Raw genomic sequence first — 20436 nt, forward strand, 5'->3', positions numbered from 1 at the left:
TATATAGATATATGTATGCATACATGCATATACATATGTTTATGTATACACACAACTAGAGCTAAAAAAAGAGGTTAATAGTAAAAAAAGGGAAAAGAAACAAAAGGGGTAAATTTATATGTCACAAAGAAGCTCATGGTGGGAGGGGGGGAAATATAAATACACTGGAAGGGTAAAGAGATTGGAGATAGGAAATACTCAACTCTTACATACATTGAAATTGACCCAAGAGGGAAGAATGATCCAATTCATTGGGGAAGAGAATCTAGATGTGAGCCTTATAGGGGAGTAGAAGGGTAACAAATGGACTGGTGGAGAGGGAAGCAGTACAAGGGAGGAAGAGGGTGGGGGTAGTTTTAAAAAGGCTGCAAAGAAAATAAGGAGGGAAAAAGAAGAGAAGGAGGTAGAAAGGGAAGTAAAATAAGGGTGGGAACTAGGGGGACTGATTAAAAACAAACATTGGTGTAGAAGGAAATAGTGAAATAAGAAAAGGCAGGACCAGGAGTAGAAATCAAAATACTGGAAAATAAAAAGCTAGTAATCATAACTCTGAATGTGAATGGAATGAATTCACCCATAAAATGCAAGCGAATAGCAGAGTGCATTAGAATCCAAAACCCTACCATATTCTGTCTATGAGAAACACACATGAGGAAGGTAGATATGCAGAGGGTGAAAGTAAGAGGATGGAGCCAAATCTATTGGGCATTAACTGATAAAAAGAAGGCAGAAGTCGCAATCATGATATCTGACAAAGCCAAAGTAAAAATAAATCTAGTTAGAAGAGATAGGAAAGGTAATTACATCCTGATAAAAGGCAGTATAGACAATGAGGAAATATCAATACTCAACATGTATGCACCAAATGGCATAGCATCCAAATTTCTAAAGGAGAAACTAATGGAGCTCAAGGATGAAATAGATAGAAAAACTATACTAGTGGGAGACCTGAACCTTCTTCTATCAGAACTAGATAAATCAAACCAAAAAATAAATAACAAAGAAGAGAAGTGAATGAAATCTTAGAAAATGTATAGTTAGTAGATATGTGGAGAAAAATAAATAGGGACAAAAACGATTACACCTTTTCAGTAGCACATGGTACATTCACAAAAATTGACCATGTATTAGGACATAAAAACATTGCAAACAAGCTCAAAAGAGCAGAAATAATAAATACAATGTTCTAAGATCACAATACAATGAAAATAATAATTAGTAAGGATACATGGAGAGATAAATCAAAAATTAATTGGAAATTAAACAATACGATTCTCCAAAACCGGTTAAAGAGCAAATCATAGAAACAATTAATAACTTTATTGAAGAAAATGGCAATGAGGAGACATCTTTTCAAAACCTATGGGATGCAGCCAAAGCAGTACTCAGGAGGAAATTTATATCCTTGAGTTCATATATTAACAAATATATGGAGGACAGAGGTCAATGAATTGGGCATGCAAATTAAAAAACTAGAAAGTGAACAAATTAAAAATCCTCAGATGAAGACTAAATTAGAGATCCTAAAAACCAAAGGAGAAATTAATAAAATTGAAAGTCAAAGAACTATTGATTTAATAAATAAGACTAGAAGCTGGTACTTTGAAAAAGCAAATAAAATAGACAAAGTACTGGTTAGTCTAATTAAAAAAAGGAAAGAAGAACACCAAATTGACAGTATCTAAGATGAAAAGGGAGACCTCACCTCTAATGAAGGGGAAATTAAGGCAATCATTAAAAACTACTATGCCCAATTATATGACAATCTAGGTGATATGGATGAATACTTACAAAAATACAAATTGCCTAGACTAACAGAAGAAGAAAGATTAACTAAACAACCCCATATCAGAAAAAGAAATTGAACAAGCCATCAAAGAACTCCCTAAGAAAAAATCCCCGGGTCCAGATGGATTCACAAATGAATTCTATCAAACATTCAAAGAACAACTAATCCCAATATTATACAAACTATTTGACAGAATAAGCAAAGGAGTTTTACCAAATTCATTTTATGACACAAATATGGTACTGATCCCAAAGCCAGGCAGGTTAAAAGCAGAAAAAGAAAACTATAGACAAATCTCCCTAATGAATATAGATGCAGAAATCTTAAATAGGATACTAGCAAAAAGACTGCAGCAAGTCATCAAAGGGTCATTCACTATGACCAGGTAGGATTCATACCAGGAATGCAAGGATGATTCAATATTAGGAAAACCATCCACATAATTAACCATATTAACAAGCAAACCGACAAAAATCGCATGATTATTTCAATAGATGCAGAAAAAGCCTTTGATAAAATACAACACCCATTCCTATAGAAAACACTAGAAAGTATAGGAATAGAAGGGCCTTTCCTAAAAATAATAAATAGTATATATCTAAAACCATCAGCAAAAATCATCTGCAATGGGGATAAACTAGAAACCTTCCCAATAAGATCAGGAGTGAAACAGGGATGCCCATTATCACCTCTATTATTTAAAATTGTACTAGAAACACAAGCAGTAGCAATAAGAGAAGAAAAAGAAATTGAAAGTATTAGAATTGGCAATGAGACCAAGCTATCACTCTTTTTGGATGATATGATATACTTAATGAATCCTAGAGATTCAACCAAAAAGCTAGTCAAAATAATCAACAACTTTAGCAAAGTTGCAGGATACAAAATAAACCCACATAAGTCATCAGCATTTCTACATATCTCCAACTCTTCCATTTAAAATCACCCTAAACAATATAAAATACTTAGAAATCTATCTGCAGAGACAAACACAGGAACTATATGAACACAACTACAAAACACTCTCCACACAATTATAACTAGATCTAAACAATTGGAAAAACATTGATTGCTCATGGGTGGGACGAGCTAACATAATAAAAATGACAATCCTACCCAAATTAATTTACTTATTTGGTGCCATACCCATTGAACTACCAAAAAACTTTTTTACTGAATTAGGAAAAAAACATAACAAAGTTTATTTGGAAGAACAAAAGATCAAGGAAATCCAGGGAAATCATGGAAAAAATGCAAAGGAAGGAGGGCTTGCAGTTCCAGATCTCAAAATATACTATAAAGCAGTGGTCAGCAAAACAATTTGGTAATGGCTAAGAGATAGAAAGGAGGATCAGTGGAATAGACTTGGGGTAAGTGACCTCAGCAAGACAGTCTATGATAAGCCCAAAGATCCTAGCTTTGGGGTCCAAAACCCACTATTTGATAAAAACTGTTGGGAAAATTGGAAGACTATATGGGAGAGATTAGGTTTGGATCAACATCTCACACTCTATATACCAAGATAAACTCAGAATGAGTGAATGACCTGAATATAAGGAAGGAAACTATAAGCAAATCAGGCAAACACAGAATAGTATACTTGTCAGATCTCTGGGAAAGGAAAGACGTTAAAAGCAAGCAAGAGCTAGAAAAAAAAATCACAAAATGTAAAATCAATAACTTTGATTACATCAGATTAAAATGGTTTTGTACAAACAAAAGGAATGCATCCAAAATTAGAAGGAAAGCAACAAATTGGGAAACAATCTTCATTACAAAAACCTCTGACAAAGGTCTAATTACTCAAATTTATAAAGAGCTAAACCAATTGTACAAAAAATCAAGCCATTCTCCAATTGATAAATGGGCAAGGGGCATGAATAGGTAATTTTCAGTTAAAGAAATCAAAACTTAATAAGCACATGAAAAAGTGCTTTAAATCTCATAATCAGAAAAATGCATATCAAAACAACTCTGACATATCACCTCACACCTTATAGATTGGCTAACATGACATCAATGGAAAGTAATGAATGCTGGAGGGGATGTGGCAAAGTCAGAACATTCATGCATTGCTGGTGGAGTTATGAATTGATCCAACCATTCCGGAGGGCAATTTGGAACTATGCCCAAAGGTTACTAAAAGACTGTCTGCCCTTTGATCCAGCCATAGCACTGCTGGATTTGTACCCCAAAGAGATAATAAAGAAAAAGACTCGTACAAAAATATTCATAGCTGCGTTCTTTGTGGGGCAAAAAAATGGAAAATGAGGGGATGCCCTTCAACTGGGGAATGGCTGAACAAATCGTGGTATCTGTTGGTGATGGAATACTACTCTGCTCAAAGGAATAATAAAGTGGAGAAATTCCATGGGAACTGGAACAAGCTCCAGGAATTGATGCAGAGTGAGAGGAGCAGAACCCAGAAAACATTGTACACAGAGACTGATACACTATGGTACAATCGAATGTAATGGACTTCTCCATTAGTGGCAATGCAGTGACCCTGAACAACTTGGAGAAATCTACAAGAAAGAACACTATCCACATTCAGAGGAAAAACTGTGAGAGTAAAAACACCAGAGAAAAACAATTGCTTGATTACATGAGTTGAGGGGGATACGATTGGGAATGTAGACTCTAAATGATCATCCTAGTGCAAGCATCAACAACGTGAAAATGAGTTCTGAACAAGGACACATGTAAAACCCAGTGGAATTGGCGTCAGCTATGGGAAGGGTGGGTGGAAGGAAGGGAGGGAAATAATGTGATTATTATAACCAAGGAATAATGTTCTAAATTGACTAAATAAACTAATTCAACTGGGAAAAAAAAAGCACCAACAGAGAAAGGGTCTCCTCAAGGAAGAATCAAGGAAGTCAAGAATGAGTCTTGTTCTTTGGTCTTGCCTTTTATACCCTTTTTTCCACATCACTCCCCCTTTTCACAGGAACCAATCAAAGTCTCTTAATTTGCCTAGCACTGCCTAGGGCAGTGTCTATGGGATCCACCTTTCATAGGGAGGGTGTGAACTCAAAAGGATTCACAAGTTCCTGACTGATTAAGTTAAAAGGGTGGAGCACTCCAAGTACTGATTCTGAAACAGAAGATAAGGATTAAAAAAAAAATTATCAAGGGGCCTGAGAGCTGTCCAAGAGATAGACCATCCCTACCAAGATTATATCTCTCAGAAAGCAAGATGCCTAACTGGAGGATCATAGATTTAGAGGTACAAGAGATCTTAGAATTCACTGTTCTAACCCAGCCCCATAATTTTACAGGTCAGAGAACTGACGCCAAGAAAAGAAAAGAGATTTGTCTAATATCGTGTAGTTAATAAATGACCTTCAACTCTGACTTCAATATTCTTTCCACTATGCTGAGTTCTTAACTTGATGGTGATCAAAAGCATCCTTCTTTGGTTGATGCCACCCTGAAAACTAATATATATACAGAGAAAGAATAAAGACATAGAGTGGAATTAATTGATAAAAAAAGAAGGAAGAAGGGTCACTGCTACTTGAATTGTAAACTCTAAAAACTTAAGCTGTTAAGGCCATGTCTTTACATTCCTAATGTTAAACTGACCTAATACTAAATGTATCCTCCTCATTGTTCTTCATCTTCAGAGGCCTTTAAGGACTTTGGTTCAGAAAATAAGGACAAAGGGACTAAAGAAAACACCATTCTAGATGGACTCTCCAAACTGAGTCATTATAGAAGAGAACAAAACTTGCAAAAACTGCAAAACCTGCAGAGCTTTTAATAGACCAGAATGCTCATAAGTTATTGATTGTTTTCTTGGTTTCAAGAGTGATGTTCTTCCACTGGTGCAAGACTGAGCAAGTCGCCTAACTTCCACCTACCTCAATTTGCTCATTTATAAAATGGGGATAATAATGGCACCTACCTCCCAGAGCTGTTGTTAGGCTAAAATAAAATAAACTGCAAAGTACTTTGCAAAACTTAAAGAGCTATAAGAATGGTCAGCTATTATTTGTTTGTCATTGAGTCAGTCATGTCCATTCTTCTTGACTCCATTTGGGGCTTTCTTGGCAAAGACACTGGAATTGTTTGCCCTTTCCTTCTCCAATTCATTTTACAGATGATGAAGTTGAGGCAAATAAGGTTAAGTAACTTAACCAGGATCACGCAGATGTGAAGGATTTGAGAATGGATTTAAACCCAGGAAGATGAGTCTTCCCTGACTCCAGACCCAGAGCTCTACCCTACCTAGCTATTATTACTACTATTAATATTATTACGCATCTGGTCAATAAGGAATCAATTATATGTGATTGGATCAGTAATTTCCTATTATCTAAACTGTTCATTCAAAGCTACTTCTTGCTTTTCAGTCAGGAGAGAAACCCAAGCTGGTTTGTTTAATTAGTAAATAAGGGAACTAACACTTGCCTATTTGATCTCACAGTCTCAATTCAAACTTGCCAAATGCCCTAGTAAAATATAGGTGACCACTACTGCCTACCCTACCAGCATCAATGGATGGTTTTGAGGATTCAACCAGATAAAGAAGCTGAAAACACTTTGATGACATTACAAGGGCTATGCAAATGGATAGAATTAATTGACACCCTCCTGCTCAGTCTTCAATCCTCCAGGTTCAGATTAAATGAGGTTTTTATCCTTGAAAAAACACACTACAAAGGTAGGATGTGGGCATTATTACCATTGCAATTCCTACATTTCCTGGAAGTAGAGAACTAGAATATATTAATAATTCTTCAGACCAATCTTTAAGACTATCAACTTCGTAGCCATAGATATGCTTAGAGAAGAGAGTAAAGACTGGGAGACTAATTAGGGTACTATTGCAGCCATCTAATCAAAAGCTGGTAGCCTCATGAGTGGATAAAAGGACACATTAGGTTAGAAACAAAAGAACTTTTCAATTGATTGGATATGGGAGGTGAGGGGTGAGGAAGGAGTCAAGAGTAACCAAGAGCTTCTAAACCTGGGTTACTAATGGGTTATTAATGGTGTCCTAGAACACACAAAAAAAAAAGGAAAAGAAAAAAAGAAAGTTAGGAAGAAGGGTTGGGTTGGGGGGGGGGAGGAGGTAATGAATATTATTGTGGATATGTTGAAATTGAGATGCCTATGAGATCTCCAGGTGGAAAAGTCCTACAGGCAATTGCTAATACCAGAGTAGAGCTTAAGAAAGAGTTGAAGGCTGGATATTCAGATATTAGAATCACTAACATAATGATAATAATTGAGCCCCTGAGAACTGAAGGGATTCCCAAGAGAAAGCCTTGTCACAAAATTAAGCAAAATGTCAGCAATGGGCCCAATAGAATGAAGTCCTCCTATAATTTTAATGTAACAAATTAATTAAAAACCAAAAAAGTAATGATAAAATAAATAATTTATTATATATAATATATACAAATATATAATAGATAACATAAATATATATTATATATCAAATAAATATAAATATATGAACATTTCAAAAAAAGAGCCCCACTGTGGGCCTGTTTGGGGTTCAAAGTATTCAGTCCTTCAGCCTTCACCTAAAGACCTCTGTTAAAGAGAGCCACTTCCCCACCCCACCTCCTAACCCCAAGGCAGCCCATGTCACTTTTGGTTAGTTCCAAGGGTTAAGGAAGTTTTTCCTTAGAATCTTAAGATTATAGGTTTAATTCTGGAAAGGATCTTAGAAGTGATTTCTCCAAACTCCCTCAATTTAACAGAGGAGGACTGGACCAGAGGAGCTAAGTATTTTGTCCACATTCATCTGAATAATGTGAACTTTAGATTACTCCACCCTACATAGTCTAACAAAAACAGGAATGTCTACACCCATACTTAAGGATTAAGTATTGAAGAGGACGGCCTATGACAGACATGTGCTAGCAAATGACAAATCAGAAACAACTGGCAGACCACTGGGCTGTCCTAAGTCAAGTTTAAGCTACCATTGGTACATGTAAGATGCAAGAAAGTGATGTAAAAACCGTCTATATATTTCATGTCACTTCCTCTCTCCGGGCTCTTTGGTGGCGGAGTGTGCTGAGCATTTCAGCATCTTGGGTGGCAGCTGCTATTGTCCAGGTTTAGCGGTGAGTTTTCCTTGATACCATACTGGAGGAAGCTGAGTAGCCTAGTTCAGGTGAGTCATCTTTACTGAGCTCTATCAGAGTTTAGGCTGATTCTTTCTCCTTTACCTTCCAAACACTATCCTCTTAAAAAGCCACTAATCTTCTCCAGGGACCTCATGGCAGAGGACTTTGAACTCCCCCTGGCACAGGCCAGGCTGGAGAAATCCTACACCTTCTCCCTCTCCCTTCTTCTTAATTCCTTCCCTCTATATTAATTAAACCACCATAAATTTAAAAAAAACTGACTTGGGTATTTTATTTGGGATATTCCCTGGTGACCAAAAATAATTTAGATTAGGTCATAACCCTAAAATTATCCTTACAGTAATAAGTGGCAAAACCAGTGCATTATCCAACATACCACACTACTTACCTAAACATGAATTGGCATGCCTTTTCAAAGACAAAGGGAATGTTGAGTTAGTAAAAGTTCTTACAATTTGGGAAGAGGGATGGAGAGCAGGCATTAATTGAGAGTTGGGGAATGACCAGATGAAGAGGTAGCTGCTTAAAGTCTGGGAGTACATAGTTTAGAGGAATTAGCAGTTTTCAGGAATAGTCAGTGGATGGAAAGCTTAGAATAAAGAGGCATCTCTCTCTCTGCAACTTCAACCATTGGTACCTCTTTCTGTCTTGTGGGGCTCAAAAGACAAAGTTTAAACCCTCTTCCAATGTACATACCCTTGTATGGAATGTTTGATGATAGCTATCAGGTCTGCCTCAAGTTTTCCTTATCCAGTCAAAACATCCACACATCTTTCTGGTGGTATGACCTTAAGGATCTTCACTCTCCTGGTCACTCTCCTCTGAAAACTCTCCAGCTTGTCAATGTCATCCCCAAAATGAGGTAACCAGACTTCAATCAAACACTCTAGAAGAAGTCTGACTAAGCCACAGTATATTATATTAGGACTATCACTTCCCTCTAGTTCTTAATATTATACTTCTCTTGATACATTTGCTTTTTTTCCCCCCTACAATTAGTTGCTATACACCCATTGAGTTTATAATCCACTCAAATCCCTAAATTGTTTTCAGGCTGTCTAGAAATGCTTCCCCCTTCTTATATTTGAAATGTTACCTATTTTTTAAGCCCAAGAGTAAGACTTAACAATTCTTCTCATTGATAGCAAATTATTAGATCTGGCTTATCATTGTTGTCTGTCATGATCTATTTGAATCCTGACTTTTATCTCTTGTAGTTTTGCATCACTTGAATGTGAGATAAACATGCTATTTATATCTTTGATCTGATTTATTGAAAAATAATGACTAGCACAGAGCAAAAAAATACTAATCCTGAAGGGTGGGGAAGAGAGCCAGTATTTAATTTTGTTTAAATACAATCATTTAAAAGTGAATTTCAAATCCTTAACAAACAGTATTGGTTTAACACTACTTAAGATATGTTCAAGGTTAGGAACTTTGTTGTTTTTCATTCAGTCAAACATTACTGAAATCCTACCCCAATGTTTTATCATTGCTCAGTGATAACCTAGATTCTCAAAGACTCTTCTAGGACCTTAGGATTGTAGATCTAAGAGTTAGAGGCAAATCCTGACTGTTCTTACTCTAAATCATTCCATCTTGGAAGCCCATTGATGGACTTCTCAGTTTATTAGTCTTCAAAGACAAGGGTATAAGTATTAGATAACTATTTCCTTTGAAGGAATTTGAGTAAGGATGAACACGCTGGAGGGCAGGGGGCAGAGGTTTCATTTCTAAAAAGTGATTTGAAGTGTGTTCTTCAAACACCAAAAGTTTATTCAAACAACTCATCACATTATCATGGTAAGTTAAGGTATATAAAGTTTTGCCAATAGTGATTTAGAACTGTTGCATATTTTGCTACAGAAACATCATCCTAGGTTCCCAGACTAGCCTACAAAAGTCTATTTAAAATATCCCTGAAAATAAAGATTAATAGCATTGGTTCAGTTACATAGGACTATAATGTATAAACCTATTTCTAGTTCCCACAGATGTACCTTGGTTGGCCATGTAGATGGGTGACACTCTTAATAGGTAGGTATCCTTCACAGGTTTATAGGGATGGACAGGACCTTAATTGTCAAACATTCTCTAATTTCCTAGATGATAAATCTGTATAACAAAGGGAAAAGTGACAAATCCTTAAAATCAAATAGTTGGTTAGTGGAACAGTTAGAATGGTCACAGATTCCACATCTACTGTTTTCCTACCACCCTACTACCCTAACTACCGACAAAACAATTTCTTTACTATAATCTGACTCCAGATTTTAAAGATGAGACCTCTTTAAGTCCAGAGTTATACAGATATAAGGAATATTCAGACTCAGTTCCTAATTCAAGACCAGTATTTTTTATACTCTTCCACAAGTCCTTCCCAGATTAATCTTTCGTCAATTAAAGTTGATTGACTTCAGTTTGTTATTGAGATACTAACTGCTTACAGATAGAAGGCACGAAATTAGTTTGAGGTTTTTTTTAAACCTTATTAAGATTATATTCTATCTCTTGCCTTCAGTCAGATCCTTGGGCTTAAAGCATCCAAATCTCATAGTGCTGTCAGAATATAGTCCTATTGCCCCACAGATATTTCCCATGATATGGAAAAGGAGAGATATGACAAAGTATTTTACAGATGAGTAAACTGACATATATAGAATAAAAGACTTAGAAATGGAACTAAGCCCAATTCCTAGTGATCTCTAACTACCTTAATCCAGATAGAAAGAATCTACTCTTGTTTTTACTCTTCACTCCTACACCAAAATAATTTTTTTGGAATGTATTCATTTTCCAAAAGTTACAGAGAAGTCCATAATTTATCAATTGAATTGGAATTGTTCTTTTCCAGGAAGCTCGGGGTTTAAAGGAATCTATGGGCAAACTGTATGGAAACCCCGTATCTTTTGATTTATCAATATTTGCTCCCTATTTGATCTGTCATTCATAAATTAGGAGTATCTGTGTAAAATGTTTGGCAGCAAGGTATACCAAACTTTTGAGGGAAGGGCACTCAAATCTAGAATTAAAAAGGTAGTATTCAAGAAATAAGCTGAAGGATATCTGCCACATGAAGGATGTCTTCCCCCTTTCTGTAAACGAATCATAGGATTTAGAGCCCTGATAAGACATTAAGGAGCATCTAGTCAAATTCAGTTTATGGCTATGGAAAGGGAGGAGGACCATGAAGGTTTAATAATTACCCAAGATCATAGAGATAGTAAATACCAGAGAGCTTAGGATTGAAACACAGGACCTCTGACCCTCCTAATCCTTTCCAACAACACCACTGTAAATTATGTGCATTGTTGATATCATTTATCAGATGGGCAAGTCACAATGCCTCTGGGGAGATCGGTACAGTCCCCTCCCAAATTTTAAGAGCAAGTCCAAGCTTTGAGGGCAGGTCAGTATAGGATACCCTGACTCCGCTAGAGCACCACTAAGAAGTAGCCCTTAAACTGACAATTCCATTTAGCCCACAGCAGGGTAATTAAAGTGAAGGAAAATTCACATTCATGCAATAATTAATGTTCTGGCATATCTGATTATGGCCCTGTTGGCTGACTGAAACTTACAGACCCTTTCTCGGAAATAATGCTTTTAAACACACAAAACAAAATACATAGAATTTCAAAGGAAAACAATTAAATTGAAATAACTATTTTCATCCATTCATCCACCCCAAGTGCAACATGTTTTATTCCATCCTTTAGCTGTCTGTCCATGGCCAGCCACAGGAAGACGGGCCAAAAATGGGAGAAGGAGAAAAAAGACTCCTCCTATTTGGGTAGCACAGGCTGTGTTGGCCAGGGAAGGGATTATTAACAGATTCCTGTGGGTTCAGAAATGTGGGTTTCTTATCTTCACAGATGCTCATTCATCTCTGGTGAGTGAGGGCAGAATTTGACTCAACCCCAACACTGCCTCCGGATCTCCTGGAACCAAAGAGCATAAGGCAAGCCTCCCAGAAGGATCCTCCCTATGACTGTCTCCTGAAACACGTGGCTTAACCACGTGCTGTCCCAACAGGCTCCAATACAGATGACAAATCATGGGTAGATTTTCTTCTTCTTTTTTAAAAATGAAAATAGTAAAGAAATATGTTTATGAGAGGATTTGTTTGGGGAGTGGTGGGTTTTTTTGTTGTTGTTGTTTTGGTTTTTTTTTTTAATGTTCTAGGATTGTGAGTGGCTAAAGAAGCTAACTGTGTCTAGCCAGGAAAAAGATATGCCTGCTTAATGAGCAGACAGCCTAGGCACATACCTGTGGTTTAAAGAAAATTAGGAAGACCCAAAGTCCCTTCCAGTTTTAAATCTATAATTCTATGATCCTTAAGGGAAGAATATAAAATACCTAACTTTCCTCATCCTATACTGAAATTTCACCTTTAAAGTTTCATACTTCTTAACTAAATTTTTTTTACTAACTCCTAATTAATTGTTTTCCTTTGAAATTCTGTGTTTTATTTGTGCATTTAAAAGCATTATTCTGAGAAAGTTTATAAGTTTCAGACTTCCAACAAGATCTTAATCATAATATACTAAACCTATAATATGCCAGAACATCCATAACACAAAAAAGGTTAAATTTGCTATCAAGAGAGTAGCATCCCTCTCTGAATGAACTGAAAACATGGCACTTTTCTTTTCTTTTTTTTTTTAAACCCTTACCTTCCGTCTTGGAGTCAATACTGCGTATTGGCTCCAAGGCAGAAGAGTGGTAAGGGCTAGGCAATGGGGATCAAGTGACCTGCCCAGGGTCACACAGCTGGGAAGTGGCTGAGGCCACATTTGAACCTAGGACCTCCCGTCTCTAGGACTGGCTCTCAATCCACTGAGCTACCCAGCTGCCCCCGGCACTTTTCTGTTAAGGAATAAAGCTAAAGCAGAAATAGTTTCAGAGCATGAGGGGAGTAAGAGAAACTGATCAGAGAAAATGGTGGTCGATAGGCAGATGCAGTAGGAAGAAGGGAAAAAGCATACCATACACTGCTCTTCAATACACATTTATTCCACATTTGTTGAACCGGATTGGATAAACAATGCCATTTGCTGAGGCACAAAAAGAGAAGAAAATCCTCTCTGGAGAAGAGAATCCCTGAAAGGGGAGGTAGGAAGATGCCAAATATAAACTTTACAGTTTTGCCCACCAGCCAGCCCTCCTTTATGCAATTCAGTAAGCATTTATGGAACGCCTACTCTGTGCAAAGCATTATGCTGGATGATAGGGCAAAGAAGGAACAAACTGAAGTTTCTAACATCAAGGAACTTGTATTCTACTAAAGGAATTAAACTATAGAGAGATATACAAATAAAAAGAATTATAAAGTAATTAGGGAGGGGGAACCACTAACAATTAGTGGTGTAGAGGTAAATAAATATTTCAATAAGCATACACCCACATATATAATATGTATACATGTGTATGTACATCTCTTATTTTAATAAGATTTACATATAAACATGTATATTGCAAAGTAGGCTTTAAAACATAACAAAAATGAACTCAGTACCTTCAGATTCATATATAATGTATACATAGAAAACAAACATATAAGATAGATGTCTCATATTTTCCCTTCTAATGTTAAACTATGAATATTCCTCAATTTATATATAAATCTTATATAATATCCTCATATCTTTTATGTGTGTATATGATATATGTACATATAAATCTAAAGATACCAAGTTTATTTTTGCAACATATATGTGTTTATATACTGTTTGCTGTGGAATCATTCCTTAGAAATAAGCATTTGAGTGTTAGTTTCCTCATCTGTAAAACAAGCATGTTGAACTAGAAAATCTACAAGTTCCCTTCCAAATCTAAATGTGATTCTAAGTAAATTGGCCTCTTAGCATCTTACTTAGAGATTCACAGATCATTCCCATTGGCAGAGGCTCCCCATATATCATGTTAATAATGACTTTTAGATGTTTAATCTCCTAAATCACAGCAACTGCATCTTAATTCAACTTTGTAAGATTGAGTCCAGCTCCTAATACATAGTAGGTACTTAATAAATATTTATTCACTAAAGGAAAGTGCTTAACACATTTAGAAATGACTCCTGGGTTGATGCCCAATTCACATGGAGGAAAGAATTGTAATAATTTTCTGCATGAGAGGAACTTGTTGTTTGTATAGGATTAAACAAATCAATGATGACCGCTTTACTACTGCCTACAATATTCCTTATGATTATTAAGAAACTGAATTATTAAGAAACTGGCATCATTAGTAAAACTATGAATATTCCTCAATTTAGATTTTTGTCATACCAAGCTATGGGCAACAATTAGATATAAATACAAGTTGAAGAAATGGGACTGGGATTTAAGGCTCTGAAGATCCACCAAACAGCATTACACTATATTAAATACTGGGTAATCAAAGAAAGGCAAAGGCAAAGAAGTCCCTTCCTCAAGTACCATACATTTTAATGGAGAAGATATCATGTAAGTAAATATGTACAAGACAGATACAGAATTGACAGAAGACAACTTCAGAGAAAAGAGATCTAGCAGAGGAGTTCTTAACCTGGGGTTCAGGGGATACATTTTGGGAGGACTACAGATTTGAATAAGAAAAAAATTACATCTATTTTTCACTAATTGTGGATATTGTTTGCAATGCTATTTTATGCATTTATAAACATAATATTGAGTAGGACTGATAAGGGAATTATGACCCAGGGGAAAAAAATAAGAATTCCTACCCTAACAGCTGAGCAGACCTGAAAAGTTGTTGTTCTTTTTTCATTATTGCCATATTTATTTTAATTTTTCATTAATGTTTTTCTCCATTGTGAAGATTAAAATTAACTTTCCCCTGATTGTGAAGATTAAAATTGTAACCCCTGCCTATTTTTAGATTCAATCCCCAAAAGTGTAAATACCCTACTTAAAAGTTGAGCATGGAGATCTGCCCATTTATAGATCTAATCACCAAAAGTGTAAACAACCCACAATCATTAAGTGGGAGGCCTGTGACCCACCTATGCAATAGTGTGTGACAAATCAGAATTAAACTAACTGCCCCTGGGCAGTCTTAAAGCAAAGCTTCAACTGTGATTGGTAGATGCAAAATTAGGGGAAGACACAGGAAGTGATGCAAAAGAAGCTTATTTAAAAGGAACTATCACTTCCTGAGAAAGACAATTCTTCATTCTTTGGAGTGGAGGCTGGACCTGAGACCCTGTTCCTGGTGAGGCTGTTCTAAAATCTCTTCCTTTGAATTGACACATGGTGAGTGAAAAGCTGACTCTTAACTGCTGGATTTTCTGAGAAAACTAGCCTCAGGAAAGACTTACCTCTTCAGAGAGACTTCCCCAGGTCCTTGGCTTTGCGGAGGCCAAAGGACTAACTCTCCCTACACAGGTTGTGCTAGGGGCCAGAAGTAAATTACTTAGTGCTTAGGCTAGATATCTTATCCTATCCTCTCTCTGATTTTCTTACTTCACTCTTTCTACATTTTGTAAATAAAATATAAATAAATCACTTTGGAATGAATTAAATTCCTGGTGATCACACTCTTAAATAATCCAGTCCAAACCTTTTACAATTAACCCCTTTTCCCTCTTACACCAAATTGCATATAGAAAACGATTTTAACATTTATTTTCTCACATTGAGTTCCAAATTCTTTCCTTTCCTTCTTCCTTCCCCTCCCTCCTCTCTGAGAGAATAAGCAATTTGATATTGATTATACATGTACTATCATGTAATATATATTCTGGAAAGATCTTCCTAAGATAATGGCCTTAGCATGGAGTTGTGAGGGAAGCCGAAGATTCTAAGAGAAAGAGGTAAGGATACATGTATCAAGGATTAGACAAAGGCCCAAATGAGAATCAGGAAGGCAATTCAATACACAGTCGAAAGAATATGAAATAAGTAGTCAGAAACCAGACTAACAAGACCAAGAAGGTAATGAAGCAAATGAAAAAATGATCAAAGGTCTAGGAAATCCTTTAAAAAGCTAAAGGAGCAGGTGTAGGTAGGGAAGGGAAGAGCTATAAGGCATCAGGCACCAACACTGAGGTACTGTCAGCGGACCTGTCAATGGAAACAACTACTTGAGAAAGTAGTGTGGAATTATACACTAAAACTTATCAAACTGTGCATGCTTTTTGATCTAGCTATACCACTTCCAGAACTATACCCAAAAGGAAGAAATGAAAGAGAAAAGCGTCCTTCATGTAGACATAAAGTCCTACATGTATATTTATAGCAGCTCTTTTTGTGTTAGCAAAAAGCTGAAGGTTGTCCAACCATTGAGGAATGGCTGAATAGGTTGTGGTATGTGAATATGGAGTACTATTGTGCTGTAAGAAATGAGAAAAAAGGTTTAAAAAGACATGGAAGATCTTTATGAACCTATGCAAAGTGAAATAAGCAGAAGTAAAAGAACAATTCATGCCATAATATCACTTATTAAAACAAAAATTGTGAGGATTTTTTAAAACGATAAAGAATGAAACAAGCAGAACCAGGAGGATAATTTATACAATGACAACACTGTAAAAATGTACAATTTTAAAAGCTGTAAGAACTCTGGTTAATACAATGACCATTCATAATTCCAAATGATAAATGATAAAATGGGATGGATTTCAGAAGGGGGGGACAAATGTATCTGTGTGTGTATGTATGTATATATATATGTACACGTATCTTTATGTTTTTATATATGTACAAATATATACATATATAGGATGGTGTATATATATGTGTGTGCATTTATATAGTCATTGAGGGATTTTATTTTGCTTGATTATGTATATTTGTTACAAGAAATTTTGTTCTTTTTTCCAATGGGATAGGAGGAAGATAATATAGATTTCTATTCTTTTTCTTTTTAATATTTAGTGGAGGGTTAGCTAGATAATAGAAGATAGAGTGCCAGGACTGGAGTCAAGAAGACCTAGCTTCAAATCTGGCCTCAGACCTTTACAAGCCATTTAGTCCACATTGCCTAGCCCTTACTACTCTCCTGCCTTAGAAACAATACACAGTATCAATTATAAAACAAAAGGAAATGGTAAAAGTAAAAATATATATATATTGAGGGGAGGTTTCAGTAAATGTGAAATGTTGCAAGTATTTTCAGATGAGATTTCTGTATTATTTGTTTTAATTAACTGTTTTACTTTGTGACAAAAGACTTCTTGCAGAAAGAAATAAAGATATTTGTAAATATCTTTAATGTAAAAACAAAAGACATCAGTAAAACTTAAAGAATGAAAGGTGAAGGAAGAAAGGGAGAGAAGAAAAGATGGCACCAGCAATACAAAGATCTAGATAACACATTCTTCTATCCCAGTCCAGGGGGTTGCATGTGTTTTCTGTGGAGATAAGTCTATTCTCTACTACGGCTTCGGTGTGCAAGTAGAGCCAAAGAGTCTTAGAACTCTAGAGATTGCCCCTAGCTCAAGTGGGGAATTAAGAGTCGGGAAAGAAAAACAGCTCCTCACAACTTTCTAACCATATTTGCCTCTTCTCATCAGAACTGTACATAGCATGGGGGCTTTTTTTGGAGGTGAGAGGATAGGGAAGAAAGTCTCACCCCCATTTGGTAAGAACATAGCTGGGGGAAGGAACCCATTTCCTCCCCCGGTTGTACTGATCACCTCAGGGCTAGGGAGCCAAAAGAGGACCACTACAGTGGGGAGGCGTGACCTTCCTCTTTCCTCACCTAGCCACAGGCTACTGCTCTCAAACCCCTCACAGGAGGCCTATATTCTCCTAAAGATCTGCTGGCACAGAAACTGCCTCTTTGTCACTGAATCACCTGGCCTGGAAACCTAGAACAATGGCAATGCCCAAGATGAAGGGTAGTGGTAGTGAGCACCAGGACTTCAGTGCAAAACGCTCTATATTAATTAAACCACCATAAAATTTCCAAACTGACTTGAATATTTTATTTGGGATTTTCCCTGGTGACCAACTAAATTTAGATTAAGTCACAACCCTAAAATTTCCCCTTACAGTCTCCAGTCACATACTAGATTTGTCCCAACTGCTAGAATTACCCTCACCTAAAGTGCTTTAAAAAAAGAGGGAGGATATGAATGTAAGTCAGATGCAACTTCATATACTGCATCAAATACCTTTCAGAAGCTGACACATTATCACTGAGCAGGGCAGACCTATAACACTAACAGGCTATTAGGTTTGAGTTTGCTGATTCCTGGAACTTGAAGATCTTATTAAAGGAACATTTGAAGACATTTAGAAAGGCAAGTGTTGACTATTAAGACCAGAGTGGGTTAGAAGAGGTCAAGCTTGACTAATCTCATTTTTTAAAGGGTTACTAGATTAGCATATGAGGGGAAGAGCATTTGACAAAGTTTCTAATGTCATCCCTACAGACAAGGTGGAGAGAGGTGGTCTAGATGATAGTATAGCTTTATGAATTTGGAACTGCTTCAATGACTGTACAAAATGGCCATTTCCTTGTGAGGTGCCCCAAGGATCTCTCTTGGCCCTTTACCTCTCATTCCACCTTAAACCTCAACCTTTGTTTGGGTGTCATTGTATACTTATTATCTGTATGCATAAACACATACACACATGTACATATGCGCATATACATATAAACACTTTCAGTCTCTCCCATTTCAATGTAAGCTCCTTGAAGGCAAAGACATTCACTTTCCTTTGTATCCCTAGCACTTACTTAGCACAGTGCCTATCCCATAGAAGATGCTTAATAAATGCTCACTGACTTTATTTTTTTTCCCTTTTTTAAAAAAAACAACCTTCTAGAGGCCTTGCAGTGCCAGATCTCAAACTATACTATTAAGCAGTGGTCATCAAAACAATTTGGGACTGGCTAAGAGACAGAAAGGAGGATCAGTGGAATAGACTTGGGGTAAGTGACCTCAGCAAGACAGTCTAAGATAAACCCAAAGATCCCAGCTTTGGGGACCAAAACCCACTATTTGACAGAAACTGCTGGGAAAATTGGAAGACAGTGTGGGAGAGATTAGGTTTGGATCAACATCTCACATCCTACACAAGATTAAACTCAGAATGGGTGAATGACCTAAATATAAAGAGGGAAACTATAAGTAAATTAGGTGAACACAAAATAGTATACATGTCAGATCTTTGGGAAAGGAAAGACGTTAAAACCAAGCAAGAGCTAGAAAAAAAATCACAAATGTAAAAAAAATAATTTTGATTACATTAAAAAGTTTTTGTACAAACAAAACCAATGTGACCAAAATTAGAAGGGAAGTAACAAATTGGGAAACAATCTTCATTACAAAAACTCTGACAAAGGTCTAATTACTCAAATTCATAAAGAGCTAAACCAATTGTACAAAAAAATCAAGCCATTCTCCAATTGATAAATGGGCAAGGGACATGAATAGGCAATTTTCAGTTAAAGAAATCAAAACTATTAATAAACACATGAAAAAGTGTTCTAAATCTCTTATAATCAGAGAGATGCAAATCAAAACAACTCTGAGGTATCACCTCACACCTAGCAGATTAGCTGACATGACAGCAATGGAAAGTAATGAATACTGGAGGGGATGTGGCAAAGTCAGGACATTAATGCATTGCTGTTGGAGTTGTGAATTGATCCAACCATTCTGGAGAGCAATTTGGAACTATGCCCAAAAGGCACTAAAAGACTGTCTGCTCTTTGATCCAGCCATAGCACTGCTGGATTTGTACCCCAAAGAAATAAGGAAAAAGACTTATACAAGAATATTCATAGCTGTGCTCTTTGTGGCAGCAAAAAATTGGAAATTGAGAGGATGCCCTTCAATTGGAGAATGGCTGAACAAATTGTGGTATATGTTGGTGGTGAACTACTATTGTGCTCAAAGGAATAATAAAGTGGAGGAATTCCATGTGAACTGGAATGACCTCCAGGAAGTGATGCAGAGTAAGAGGAGCAAAACCAGGAGAACATTGTACACAGAGACGGGTACACTGTGGTACAATCAAATGTAATGGACTTCTCCATTAGTGGCAATAAAGTGATCCTGAACAACTTGGAGGGATCTATGAGAAAGAGCACTATCCATATCCACAGGAAAAACTGTGGGAGTAGAAACACAGAAGAAAAACAACTGCCTGACTACATGGGGGGGGGGGGGCGTTCGTGGGCGGTGGGATCTCATCCCTCTTTTACGAAGAGCACATCTTTCAATTCTTAGATCTGTGAATGCTACAAGCAAACATTTGTGATTCTGTGGGGATACGAACTAAATGAACTTTTTAGTGGTTTTGGACTGACATCTGTCCCCGAAGGAAATGATAACCTCGTGTACCCAAACCTAATCCAGCTAGTACTATTTTGGATATCCTAGCAAGTAGATAATTAGAAAGGGACACCCCAGCTACTAAAAACGTGTTAAGGATGGCCGGTACCAGGCTTACCTGGGCTACCCCATGGTCCACCTTACCATTACCCTCTCCCAACGTAGATACACACAACAGCTCTAAATGCACTTTATTGCCACAGAGGAGTCAACGCAAACCGTCCGCAGAGATTCCCTAAACC

At 36.7% G+C, this 20436-nt stretch overlaps 1 protein-coding gene across 3 annotated transcripts in view; it reads right to left on the reverse strand.

Annotated features, from left to right (window-relative positions):
• Nucleotides 1-20436, reverse strand: part of PDZD2 (PDZ domain containing 2) — a 514756-nt gene that overhangs the window by 286236 nt on the left and 208084 nt on the right. The window lies entirely within an intron of this gene.

This window comes from Monodelphis domestica, chromosome 3 (assembly GCF_027887165.1).
Source record: "Monodelphis domestica isolate mMonDom1 chromosome 3, mMonDom1.pri, whole genome shotgun sequence".
In the NCBI taxonomy this organism is placed as follows: Eukaryota; Metazoa; Chordata; class Mammalia; order Didelphimorphia; family Didelphidae; genus Monodelphis; species Monodelphis domestica.